Below are 13,312 nucleotides of genomic sequence, written 5' to 3'. Positions count from 1 at the left end.
CTGCCCAGAAGCCCCTGCCCAGAAGCCCCGCCCCCGTGAATCAGCTGATCTCACGGGCCCGCGGGACTGCCAGGCTCGCGCCGGATGCAGACCGGGGTGCTGTAGCGGGAGCGGCAGGTGAGCAAGCGCGGGTCCTGGGTTGACCCGTGGCTTCGGAGGGCTGATCGGCCGGGGCCTCCAGCGTGCGGGAGGCCGGGGTCCGGGAGAAAGGGGGAGGCGCAGGCCGAGGCCCGGGAGCGCGCTGCGGAGACCCACGGAGACGGCGCCCGCGTCTTCCCAAGCCAGCGTCCGACCAACAGACCTGCCTGTCGAGGAGCACCCCACGGCTCCAGGTTCTCCCCCCAGTCGCCCCGGTTCCTCCTCTCCAGACCGGGCGCCACTGCAGAGATCTCAGGGTCGTGAAATTCCTTCGCGCCCTCCTTCCCGCCTCCCCCCACGCTGCTTTCCACCAATTCATTCAGGAGGATTTATTGAATGCCCGCTCTAGGCGCCGACCAGATAAACCGGGGTCCCTGGCGGCAAACCTTGGTGAGTGTCTCAGGTGGGTTTGTTCCTAGATGCAGATCGCGGTGGAGGGTGAACCGAGGGTTTTGCTGGCTTGAAAAGGCGGTTGTGGAAAAAGAAAATGACTTTGATATTAAGCATTAGTAGTTTAGCCTTAGTCCTTTGTCGTGTCAAGTTATCCAGCAGAGGGTGGTTAAGTTCTTTTGAGAAGTGAAGATAGGAACAGAATAACATAGGGGCTGTCGTAAGGAAATGGTCCTGACGGTGGTGTTGGTCCTCTGTGTAACAGGGCTACTTTGGAGACAGACAAGTGTAGGTTCGCCGAAGTGTTGTACTGCTTAGGTCTTTGTTGATGAGGGAAGAGCAAAAGCACACGGGCTGAAGTGGCTTATCCAAGTAGAGTATTCTCTTTTTGGTTTAGAATGGAAAAGGAAATCACTGTTGAACACAAACGCAGATTCTTAGTCTGTTGCCTTTTGGATTTGTTGGTGGCTGTAAATGTTCTTTAAAAGGCTTTAAAGAATAAAATTAAGAATTTAAGGAGTGAAAAATTTGCTCTTGCAGTAGATTACAGTATTTTAATCTTGATAATACAAGCATAGTGGTGAGGTGCTTTAGACCTGAGCATACCTGGAGTCACATACACTTACATCTTTGAGTTTGGGCAAGTTACTTATCTGCCTCCATTTCCTTATCTCTGAATCGGGTATAAAAGTACCTTCCTCATAATGGTACCTTTACATGTAATGGTTCATGTATCATATTTTTTTTTGTAGTGCTTGGCACTGTATGTAGATATTCAATACATATTAGCCATTTTTATAAGTCATTTCCTTTTCCACTACATCATGATCCACTGACTCACTGTTTTCTAAATGATGTGAAAGAGAACTGAATACTTTTTTAGAAAAGAACTATAGTTTACTTTTTAAAATCAAGGGATAGTTTCCAGATAGGTTTATGATATAGGGGTATATTTAGAGAAAATATAATTTCAGGTTGGTCTGTAGCAACTTTGGTGTTCCCTTAGAACCTTTTAATGTGGAAAATGCTGATGGAATCTATACCTAGTTTGAATTTATTACTTAGTTTCCAAACTATGACTAGTATTGGCAGACTTAAGATTCATAGCTATAGCAAGAAATGTTAAAAGCTGTTTCACAATATTAAAATTTGAAAAGATGATGTAGAACATAAAGAACCAAACACGTAATTTGTTGGGGGGTGATTTGAGTGGCATTATGTGAGCCCCTTATTTTTTAAGTTGATTTATACAATGTGAACTGGAATCTCTTTTCTCCAAATTTCAGCCTTTCAGAATTTAGGTTGTCATTGACTTACTTTGGGCATTTTGACTGTCAAAGAAGCAAAAGGTATGGTAACAACCTCACTGAGAACTGATTTTAGTTTTCATGTGATTAGATGGGAAGAGTACTATCAATCTTACACATTTTCGTGAAAAACATGGGTTAAATGCAGTATTGCTGGGTCCATTCTAAAGGTATTTCCAAAGAATATGACTGAGTTGTAAAAACCTTTTATAATTCTTTATTAATATGAGACTAAGTAAGGTATGAGTTAAAAAATTAGGAAGGAAGGTAGAGAGTGGTGATTTTTGAGCTGGTGTAGAAGAAGCCTTGCTTTGATGTAGTGTGAGGTTGAGCCCTTTTCTCCGACACTCAGAGGAATGCTGTGAGGATTTTAATAACTTTGTGGAATTAAACCTACCACATACTCTAACTGTATTAGGGATATAGATATTTCTGGTAGAGTTTTTTTTAAACATATTTTTTCTTTTAACTTTTCATAAATGACCAATTAATTCAGTCATCAGTTATAAGAAAGTAGATTTCTTAAGGATATCAATCCTTAAGAAAATGCGTGGTAACCACAAATAGCAACCAATTATGACGTGGTCCTTTTTAGCATTACATTTATTTTCCTATTCCCATTTCCCGTTCGTCTATAGATGTAATGGTGCCATCTTTACATTCTGTCTTGATGTTTGCCAGCATCACACAAGTGACAGAAGAGCTGAACAATTGGTGAAGTAGGTGAATTAATTGATCCACGTGAATAGAGCACAAATATTCAAATCAGAGATGTATTGAGTACTTTTGGGGGCTCTTGTAGACTTACTCTTTTATTGTACAGTTCATAGAGTTTGGTTTTGAAGAAAAATGTACAGTTTTCTCAACTCCTATGAAATAAAAGACTGGGTCAATGGGATCTGGGTGAATTTACTTTCATTCTAAGGGTTCTTTTCTTCCGCAACCTAAATTTTTGTTGAGCCGAATTCTTAACTAAAATTGGGGCAATTGCCCAAGCAAACATCTAACAAAGATGATTATAGCAGCTCTTAAAATAGTGATAAAGTAGAACAATCCAGCTGTACTTTAGTAGGGAAATGGATAAACTATGGTTTATTCATGCAATGGAATACTATCCCTTGGTAAAAATGAATAAACTAGATCTTTGTTTATAACATGGATACATTTCAAGTACATAATATTGAGTAAACAAAGCAAGTTGCCAAAGGATATATGAATACTGTATTATGCATTTATATAGAGTTTTGAAACAGTATAGCATATTACTGTTTATTGATATGTATGTATCTAGTGAGAGTACATAAAAGTATAAGAATATACATAGAAATAAGACACATTAACTTTAGGAATAGTGGGTAACTCTGGAGAAGGAAGGTTTGGGTAGAGCTTCTTCAAATCTATATATAAATTTTCTTTTTTTAAAATTTATTTTATTTTATTTATTTATTTTTGGCTGCGTTGGGTCTTCGTTGCTGTGCGCAGGCTTTCTCTAGTTGCGGTGAGCAGGGGCTACTCTTCGTTGCAGTGCGTGGGCTTCTCATTGCGGTGGCTTCTCTTGTTGCAGAGCACGGGCTCTAGAAACGCGGGCTTCAGTAGTTGTGGCACGTGGGCTCAGTAGTTGTGGCTCATGGGCTCCAGAGCGCAGGCTCAGTAGTTGTTGCACACGGGCTTAGTTGCTCCGCGGCATGTGGGATCTTCCAGGACCAGGGCTCGAACCCATGTCCCCTGCATTGGCAGGCGGATTCTTAACCACTGCACCACCAGGGAAGTCCCAAATCTACGTATAACTTTTTCTTCTATTTTAAAGGGAGCTTAAGCAAATATGAAAATATGTTAATATTTGTTAAAACTCAATCATGGGTACATGGATTTGTACATTATTATTAATTTTTTTACAGATTTGTGAATGGTTAAGATAGTTTGTGAAACTAGCACCTTAGAATTTTTATATATAATCGGGGCTCTCTCCCGATATGCTTTCTTTTTTTTTACTTTGTAGCTTCTCTCCCCATGGTGAAAAGAATGTGCCAGTGCAGCTCCACTATGTAAAGCTTTTCTAAAGAGAGGAGACAGACTTTTCTGTTTGACTTGTGCTCCTGGGAAGATGCTTGCCTTAGGATATGAGGAATGATCCTTCTTGAAAGGCTGCAGGGGAGTTTAAATTCTAGAGACTCTTGAGAAGTGCAGGCGTGTACTGATCATGAACTCTCAAAGTATAGGGGAGTGCATTGTATCATAAAGCCCTGCAAGGAATTTGACAGAGTGACTCACATACAGAATTACCGCAGAGGGACTTCCCTGGTGGTCCAGCGTTAAGACTCCACACTCCCAATGCAGGGGGCCCGGGTTCGATCTCCGGTCAGAAAACTAGATCCCGCATGCCACAACTAAGACCCTGCACAGCCAAATAAATAAATAAATATTTAAATATTTTTTTGAAACCTAAAATTACTGCAGATATCATGTAGTCATTAACACTTTTTTAAAGTTTTCATTGGTTAAATTTTATTACAGTGTAGTAAACCTGAGTTTTATACTGTGAATGCAAGTGTCCTAGTTATTGCTCAAACAAAATAACGCTCTTTCTACAGGTATTGTTAAGTAAACATGACGACAATGCGTTAAATGGTTGAGTAACAAATAGTGAATTTAATAGCTGATCTCTAATATGACTCACACATTTAAAAACAATATTTTCATTCCTAATCAAGAATACCTGTTATTAGCACTTTCAAAATACTCTAAGTGAAGCTTATATCTCCAGAGCAGTATATTTTGACATGTGTACTCCCTGTTCAGTTTTGTGGCCCCTTGTTGACCTTAAGCACTGGATATTATTGATTGGTAAAATAAGTCAACATACTTTGAACTGTATTTCTGTAATATTGCCTTTTTAAACAAAGTGGCCATTTTAGTAAAAGAATAGTAGCAAAATATTAAAGGAATAATTTATATCAGAAATTATATGCTATCAAGTAATAATAGGCATAAATGGTTGCAGTACCTGGGAATTTGAAATTCAGTTGCTGGTATTATAATATTTATCAGAATGTTTCATGGGAATTTAGTATTTACAGAAAATGCATTTTAAAGAGGTAGGCAGTGGGTGCAAAAAGGAGCTAAATGGGTATTTGCTGGGTGTTTATTTTACCATGTTTATCCCCCTCTCCCATGAGTAATATCCATTTTAGAAGATTCTCAACAATCAGAAGAGTGTCGTTTTAGTAGATTTCAAGGTGAAATTAGCAGGCCATAAAAAAAATAATAAGTAAAAAGAGAAAGAGACTGTGAAGCCTTAGTGTCCCTGATTGCCCAGAAACAGTCTCCATGTACTAAGGAGAAAGGGACTGTTCTTTCCTAGGTTGTCTAACATCTGTGAAGTGACATGAAATAAAAGCATCTTCCTTGTTAGGAAGTACCATTAGCAAATTATGTATGAGAGTTTCTATTATGAGAAGACACTTTCCTTTCATGTCAGACATTGACTTTTATAACAGGCATGGAAACCTTCTAATCATTTGGGAGTCTGTGGACTGGAACTTAAGATTGAGGGTTGTCTTCCACTGAGGACTCACTTATGCGTAGCCAGCTTATACCTAGTGGTTACCATGGGTACAAGAATGTACCCATGAATAAATCATGGTTTCTGACCTCCAGGAGTTTATAATATATTTTGAATCAATGACTTAACTGCATTATCCTATTAGTAACAACATTATAAATAATAAGTACTCTCTAGGCCAGCCTACTGACTTTATTTAATGCATTAATTTACTGAACTCCTGAACTCTGGGTCAGGATTTAAGGGGTTGGTCAGCTCCCATAGTGGTATTAGGCAGTGCCTCCAGTGCAGCATTTCAGGCTGAGAGGGCTACGATTTGAAGTGGCCTCCACCTTTTTTTTTTTTGCGGTATGTGGGCCTCTCATTGTTGTGGTCTCTCCCGCTGCGAAGCACAGGCTCCGGACGCGCAGGCCCAGCAGCCATGGCTCACGGGCCCAGCCGCTCCGCGGCATGTGGGGTCTTCCCGGACTGGGGCACGAACCCGTGTCCCCTGCATCGGCAGGCGGACTCTCAACCACTGCGCCACCAGGGAAGCCCTGGCCTCCACCTTTGATGGTGGTTGGTTTGTCAAGCCTTAGGTGCAAGATGAGTGTTCCTCAACCTTCGGTGGTGGGTAAAGGCTAGAGTGGCAGGATATCCAGGAAGTAGCAGTTGTTGGCGTACAGATTAGTTGTAAATCAGGTGTTTGAGTCAAAAGTTGCCTTAATCCATGTGTAAACGTAGACTGAGCCTCTAAAAGCAAATATTTATTAAGCATTTACCATGTGTAAAATTCCATAGGGTCTTCAATTATTGTTTACTGCATTCACAATATAAAATCTGGTTTACTACATTGTAATAAAACACAACTAATTCAAACTTTAAAGAGAAGGTGTAAATGACTGCATGAAATCTGTAGTAATTTTATGTCAGATTCACTCTATGTCCAAATTCTTTTCAAGGCATTATGATACAGTTTGCTCCTTTATTATTATTTTTATTGTCTTCCTATCTTAATGTCTTGTCATTCTAAACAGTAATATCATTACTCTTGTAACTATAATTATTGCTATTATTTCACTATTTTAGTCAATACACTTATTTTAAACCAATAAATGAGACAGGAGACTAAGAGTAGAAGGGCCCAGCTTTGCTAGCGTTGTTAGCTTTCTTATGCCTTGAGGGCACTGTCTACTTAGAGCCATCATTGTAGTCAGAAAGATAGAACATACTTGTATGTAAACTCCTTAAGGGTAGGAACTTGTTGATTTATATAGGCCTAGTCTGTCTACAGGTATTTATTGAGTACTTGTTGCATGTCAGGACTACGTGAAGCAGCTGGGATGTAATAGAGCATAAGATATTTTTGGCTTCCGTGGAAGTTTTATATTAGTTCCATACCTGAGTATAGTAGGTAAGAAAACTACATGTAGTTTTAGTTGTTGAAATTTAATTAAAGTTAATATACTAACTTTTACTAAATTATTAAGGCAAAAGGACTTTGTCCAGAGAATAAAGTTTACTAGATGTGAATACATAGAATCCTACATGATTTAATTTTCTTTTTGCATTTGGGATAATAGTCCATTAACACATTTCTGTTTCATTTTTTAAATTTCTATTTATATTCTGCCTTGTTCCTAAAAGGCAGTTTACAGAAATGTGTAAATGTGGCAAAATAAAATAAAGAGACAGAATGAATGGAACCAGGTGTGAGATTAGAAAACATAGCACACATACTGTGAAATCCTGGTCACTTACAGGTGCCATCATGTGGGACTCTTATCCTCCCACCACAAAATCTACAATCCTGCCTGTATCTGTACCTGTTGTTTTGTTTCTTTTTAAAATGTAGACCCTTGTGAAAGACCAGTCCCACTGCATGCGTGTTCCAGACGCTATCCTCTTCCACTTTTGTCCAGGATTTTGGTTCTGCCCTCTGTCCTTGTCTCCCTTGCATCTAGGATCAATGTCATTGTCCTACAAACATGTTCAGCTGTCTCTCATCTTCCCCCACCCCCCAAAATTACACCCTTGATCTTCATGTTTCTCTCCAGCTACTTCTCCATTTCTGTTTGCCATTTTAATATTTTTTAAAAGAATCATTTCCACCAACTTTATTTTCATGTCCTCACCTGCCATTTATAGTCAGCCTGCTGCAATCTGGTTTTCAGTCCCCAGCTGAGACCCCAGCCGTGTTGACCCGTCATTCCTGCTGGAAACACTCTCTGCTTTGCTTTGTGTGCCCACATCAGACTCTTGTTTGTTCTACCTCTCAGGCCACTTCTCACCTCAGTCTTTGCTTGTTGCTCATCCTATCCAGATAACTTAACAGCTTGATTCTGTGCCTCCCTTTTCTCTTAACACACACTCCAGTGATACTATCCATTGCCTTGATTTCAGATATTATCCATATGCCTTCCCAAGTTTATATCAATAGTTGAGACCTTTCTTCTGAACTCCATACTCACATATTCAGCTGCTCACTTGATATGTATTCTTGGATTTCTCACAGACATCTTGAACTTATAAAAAAATCTTGCCTTACGAGAATCTTACCTTCCACTTCAGAATCCTACCCTCTCACTCTTCCTCGTTTTGGTAAGTGGTACCACTACCCAGTTGTTCAAGGGAAAAATTAGAGGTCATTTTTGATACCTCCTTCTCCTTTACCCCCCACTTATGTCTAATACATCACTAAGTCCTAGTTGTTCTAGGATACAGCACCTCTCTCATTATTTACGTCTTTCCACCAAATTGGTAGTCTTGTATGAAATTAAAGAGCCCAGGCTTCCTTCCTCCACTAAGATGAGCCAAGTGAGTATTTGCAGGGAGGATATTTCTTACAGAATTAATTTGGGCACTCTGTGTGAGTATGTTCACTATAAAATGGACTTAAAACTTTAAAAACAAGTGATGTAAATCATTGCCATTAAAAAGTTGAGGACCCCTACCGAAAATGATAGTTGTTTTAGAATACAGGTTCCCAGTCCCTTACTTGAAACCCTTGGGGCAAGGCATGTTTTGGAATTCAGAGTTTTTCTGATCTTTAGAATAAAGTGCATAAACCATATATTATATAACACTTCTCGTGGGACCTTTGGTACCACCCTACAATCATATTAATATTTCTATGACAAAATATATGAAGATGTACACTAAAGGGGTAAAAACTAAATAGCATCACATTAGTTAATGTTGGTTTTGCTCTTGGATGAGTTCAGGTCAGATTAGATTTTGCCACCAAAAGACTTAAATGAAAAAACTTTTAGTTTTCAGAGTTTTTTGGAGTTTAGATTTCTGGTTACGGTATCATGGACCCATAGTAGTAGCTTTTCTTTCTAGCAATAATTAGAACATCTAGACCAGATTTTTTTTTTAGGGCACTCCCAGATCATGGAATTAAAACCATATTCTCTGCATGTACAAGATAGCTTATTTCTCTGTTAAATGTAGCAGGAGGGTGTGTATCCACCGGGATCTAAAAGTGGAATCAGCTCATTAAGAACCAAGCTTTTTGTTTTAAAGGGTCATCTGAGAGTTTAATTACTTTACATTTCACTGTGAAGGAGATAATTTGACGTGTAGAGTGGTATACTTTAAAATGAAGGGATGCTGTAGTCTAGTTTGCTCCTTTTACAGATGCCATTGATCTCTGGAAAGGCCATGTGAGGTAAAAGAGGACCCCACATTTTCTGACTCTGTAAATATCACACAGCTTCTGTATCAGAGCTAGTTAATATAATAAAGGCTATGAGGGAAAGTTACTATAACAGAAGAAAAGAAGCAGAGTACAGGGATCCTGACCCCCAAAGCTCATCTGGGGAGAAATATCCCCAGAAGAAGCTCCATGATTAGGCAATTGTATAGCAGTTAAAACTGTTAGCAGTGAAAGAACATAAGCAAGTTTAAATGCTTTTTGAATGGTTGAGGCAAGTCTTATAGATTTCTCAGAGAGGGGATTATAAAAATACTAGGAAAACAAATTTTTGGGTTTGCTTTTTCTGTTTGGATACATAATTGACAAAGAATGTTAGATTAACTGGATTTGGTACATGCTGCATATTTAAAGTATGTGAGGTAAAACTTTATAATATAAGCTTCCCACATTTAGGTGCAATATATTCCTTTTCAGTTATGTTTCCTTACCAGTCATTTCCTTTTTTCTCATTGCTGTATCTGAATTTCAGGCACACGTGTCTTCTTAGGAGAAGTCAAGTATATTAAACACCATTAAAACAAAATTCGATCTATAAACATCGATAAAGAAAGATGTGTGTGAAATAGTGTACTAGCTTTCCGTTGCTGCTTGTAGCATTGCTGTAAACTCAGCGCCTAAAATAACACAAATTTATTATCTTAGCGTTCTTTAGGTTAAAAGTTGGACACAAGTCTCGCTGGGTTAAAATCAAGGTGTCAGCAGGGCTGCGTTTTTACCTGGAGGCTCTAGGAGGAAATTCGTTTCCTTGCCTCTTCCAGCTTCTAGAGGCCACCTACATTCTTTGGCTTATGGCTGCCCCCTCCCATCTTCAAAGCCAGCAATTTAGCAGCTCTCTGACACGGCTTGTTATCATCACCTCTCTTTCTCAAGCTCTCCTCGGCCTCTCTCTTCCACTTTATTTATTTATTTTATACAGCAGGTTCTTATTAGTCATCAGTTTTATACACATCAGTGTATACATGTCAGTCCTAATCTCCCAATTCATCACACCATCACCACCCCCCGCCCCGACACTTCCCCCCTTGGTGTCCATACGTTTGTTTCTCTACATCTGTGTCTCTATTTCTGCCCTGCAAACCAGTTCATCTGTACCATTTTTCTAGGTTCCACATATGTGCCTTAATATACAATATTTGTTTTTCTCTTTCTGACTTAACTTCATTCTGTATGACAGTCTCTAGATCCATCCATGTCTCAACAAATGACCAAATTTCGTTCCTTTTTATGGCTGAGTAATATTCCATTGTATATATGTACCACATCTTCTTTATCCATTCATCTGTGGATGGGCATTTAGGTTGCTTCCATGACCTGGCTACTGTAAATAGTGCTGCAATGAACATTGGGGTGCATGTGTCTTTTTGAATTATGGTTTTCTCTGGGTATATGCCCAGTAGTGGGATTGCTGGGTCGTATGGTAATTCTATTTTTAGTTTTCTAAGGAACCTCCGTACTGTTCTCCATAGTGGCTGTATCAATTTACATTCCCACCAACAGTGCAAGAGGGTTCCCTTTTCTCCACACCCTCTCCAGCATTTGTTGTTTGTAGATTTTCTGATGATGCCCATTCTAGCTGGTGTGAGGTGATACCTCATTGTAGTTTTGATTTGCATTTCTCTAATAATTGGTGATGTTGAGCAGCTCTTCATGTGCTTCTTGGCCATCTGTATGTCTTCTTTGGAGAAATGGCTATTTAGGTCTTCTGCCCATTTTTGGATTGTGTTGTTTGTTTTTTTAATATTGAGCTGCATGAGCTGTTTATATATTTTGGAGATTAATCCTCTGTTGATTCGTTTGCAAATATTTTCTCCCATACTGAGGGTTGTCTTTTCGTCTTCTTTGTAGCTTCCTTTGCTGTGCAAAAGCTTTTAAGTTTCATTAGGTCCCATTTGTTTATTTTTGGTTTTATTTCCATTATTCTAGGAGGTGCATCAAAAAAGACCTTGTTGTGATTTATGTCAAAGAGTGTTCTTCCTATGCTTTCCTCTAAGAGTTTTATAGTGTCTGGTCTTACATTTAGGTCTCGAATCCGTTTTGAGTTTATTTTTGTGTATGGTGTTAGGGAGTGTTCTATTTCATTCTTTTACATGTAGCTGTCCAGTTTTCCCAGCACCACTTATTGAAGAGACTGTCTTTTCTCCATTGTATATCCTTGCCTCCTTTGTCATAGATTAGTTGACCATAGGTGCGTGGGTTTATCTCTGGGCTTTCTGTCTTGTTCCATTGATCTATGTTTCTGTTTTAGTGCCAGTACCATATTGTCTTGATGACTGTAGCTTTGTAATGTAGTCTGAAGCCAGGGAGTCTGATTCCTCCAGCTCCATTTTTTTCCCTCAAGACTGCTTTGGCTATTCGGGGTCTTTTGTGTCTCCATACAAATTTGAGATGATTTGTTCTAGTTCCGTAAAAATTGCCATTGGTAATTTGACAGCGATTGCATTGAATCTGTAGATTGCTTTGGGTAGTATAGTCATTTTCACAATATTGATTCTTCCAATCCAAGAACATGGTATATCTCTCCATCTGTTGGTATCATCTTTAATTTCTTTCATCAGTGTCTTACAGTTTTCTGCATACAGGTCTTTTGTCTCCCTAGGTAGGTTTATTCCCAGGTATTTTATTCTTTTGGTTGCAGTGGTAAATGGGAGTGTTTCCTAAATTTCTCTTTCAGATTTTTCATCATTAGTGTATAGGAATGCAAGAGATTTCTGTGCATTAATTTTGTATCCTGCAACTTTACCAAATTCATTGATTAGCTCTAGTAGTTTTCTGGTGGCATTTTTAGGATTCTCTATGTATAGTATCATGTTATCTGCAAACAGTGACAGTTTTACCTCTTCTTTTCCAATTTGTATCCTTTTATTTCTTTCTCTTCTCTGATTGCCGTAGCTAGGACTTCCAAAACTATGTTGAACAATAGTGGCGAGATTGGACATCCTTGTCCTGTTCCTGATCTTAGGGAAATGCTTTCAGTTTTTCACCATTGAGAATGATATTTTGCTGTGTGTTTGTCATATATGGCCTCTATTATGTTGAGGTAGGTTCCCTCTATGCCCACTTTCTGGAGAGTTTTTATCACAAATGGGTGTTGAATTTTGTCAAAAGTTTTTTCTGCATCTATTGAGATGATCATGTGGTTTTTCTTCTTGAGTTTGTTAATATGCTGTGTCACATTGATTGATTTGTGTTTATTGAAGAATCCTTGCATCCCTGGGATAAATCCCACTTGATCATGGTGTATGATCCTTTTAACGTGTTGTTGGATTCTGTTTGCTAGTATTTTGTTGAGGATTTTTGCAACTATATTCATCAGTGATATTGGTCCGTAATTTTCTGTTTTTGTAGTATCTTTGTCTGCTTTTGGTATCAGGGTGATGGTGGCCTCATACAATGAGTTTGGGAGTGTTCCTTCCTCCACAATTTTTTGGAGGAGTTTGAGAAGGATGGGTGTTAGCTCTTCTCTAAATGTTTGATAGAATTCACCTGTGAAGCCGTCTGGTCCTGGACTTCTGTTTGTTGGGAGGTTTTTAATCACAGTTTCAATTTCATTACTTGTGATTGGTCTGTTCATAGTTTCTATTTCTTCCTGGTTCCATCTTGGAAGGTTATACCTTTCTAAGAATTTGTCCATTTCTTCCAGGTTGTCCATTTTATTGGCATAGAGTTGCTTGTAGTAGTCTCTTAGGATGCTTTGTATTTCTGCGGTGTCTGTTGTAACTTCTCTTTTTTCATTTCTAATTTTATTTATTTGAGTCCTCTCCTTTTTCTTGATGAGTCTGGCCAATGGTTTAGCAATTTTTTTTATCTTCTCAAAGAACCGGCTTTTTGTTTTATTGATCTTTGCTATTGTTTTCTTTGTTTCTATTTCATTTATTTCTGCTCTGATCTTTATGATTTCTTTCCTTCTGCTAACTTTGGGTTTTGTTTGTTCTTCTTTCTCTGGTTCCTTCAGGTGTAAGGTTAGATTGTTTATTTGAGATTTTTCTTGTTTCTTGAGGTAGGCTTGTATAGCTGTAAACTTACCTCTTGGAACTGCTTTTGCTGCATCCCATAGGTTTTGGATCGTCGTGTTTTCATTGTCATTTGTCTCCAGGTATGTTCTGATTTCCTCTTTGATTTCTTCAGTGACCTCTTGGTTATTTAGTAATGTATTGTTTAGCCTCCATGTTTGTGTTTTTTACTTTTTTTTCCCTGTAATTTATTTCTAATCTCATA

The 13,312-nt window shown here is 38.7% G+C and overlaps 1 protein-coding gene across 8 annotated transcripts in view; it reads left to right on the top strand.

Annotated features, from left to right (window-relative positions):
• Window positions 1–43: 43 nt before the first annotated feature.
• The window catches only part of ALS2 (alsin Rho guanine nucleotide exchange factor ALS2), a 94,730-nt gene continuing 81,461 nt past the window's right edge, over window positions 44–13,312 (top strand). For 7 of the 8 annotated variants that reach the window (XR_014016491.1, XR_014016492.1, XM_081242330.1 and 4 more), the window contains exon 1: window positions 58–528. The gene's annotated coding sequence lies outside the window, so the exon portion shown is untranslated. Of the gene's footprint in view, window positions 529–13,312 lie in introns of all 8 variants that reach the window. The other variant, XM_081242329.1, reaches the window with a different exon arrangement.

The sequence above is a fragment of the Mesoplodon bidens genome (assembly GCF_964165515.1).
Source record: "Mesoplodon bidens genome assembly, chromosome: 8".
Classification (NCBI taxonomy): domain Eukaryota; kingdom Metazoa; phylum Chordata; class Mammalia; order Artiodactyla; family Ziphiidae; genus Mesoplodon; species Mesoplodon bidens.
The sequence above is the reverse complement of the archived record's forward strand: the minus strand, read 5'-3'. Positions and strand labels throughout refer to the sequence as shown.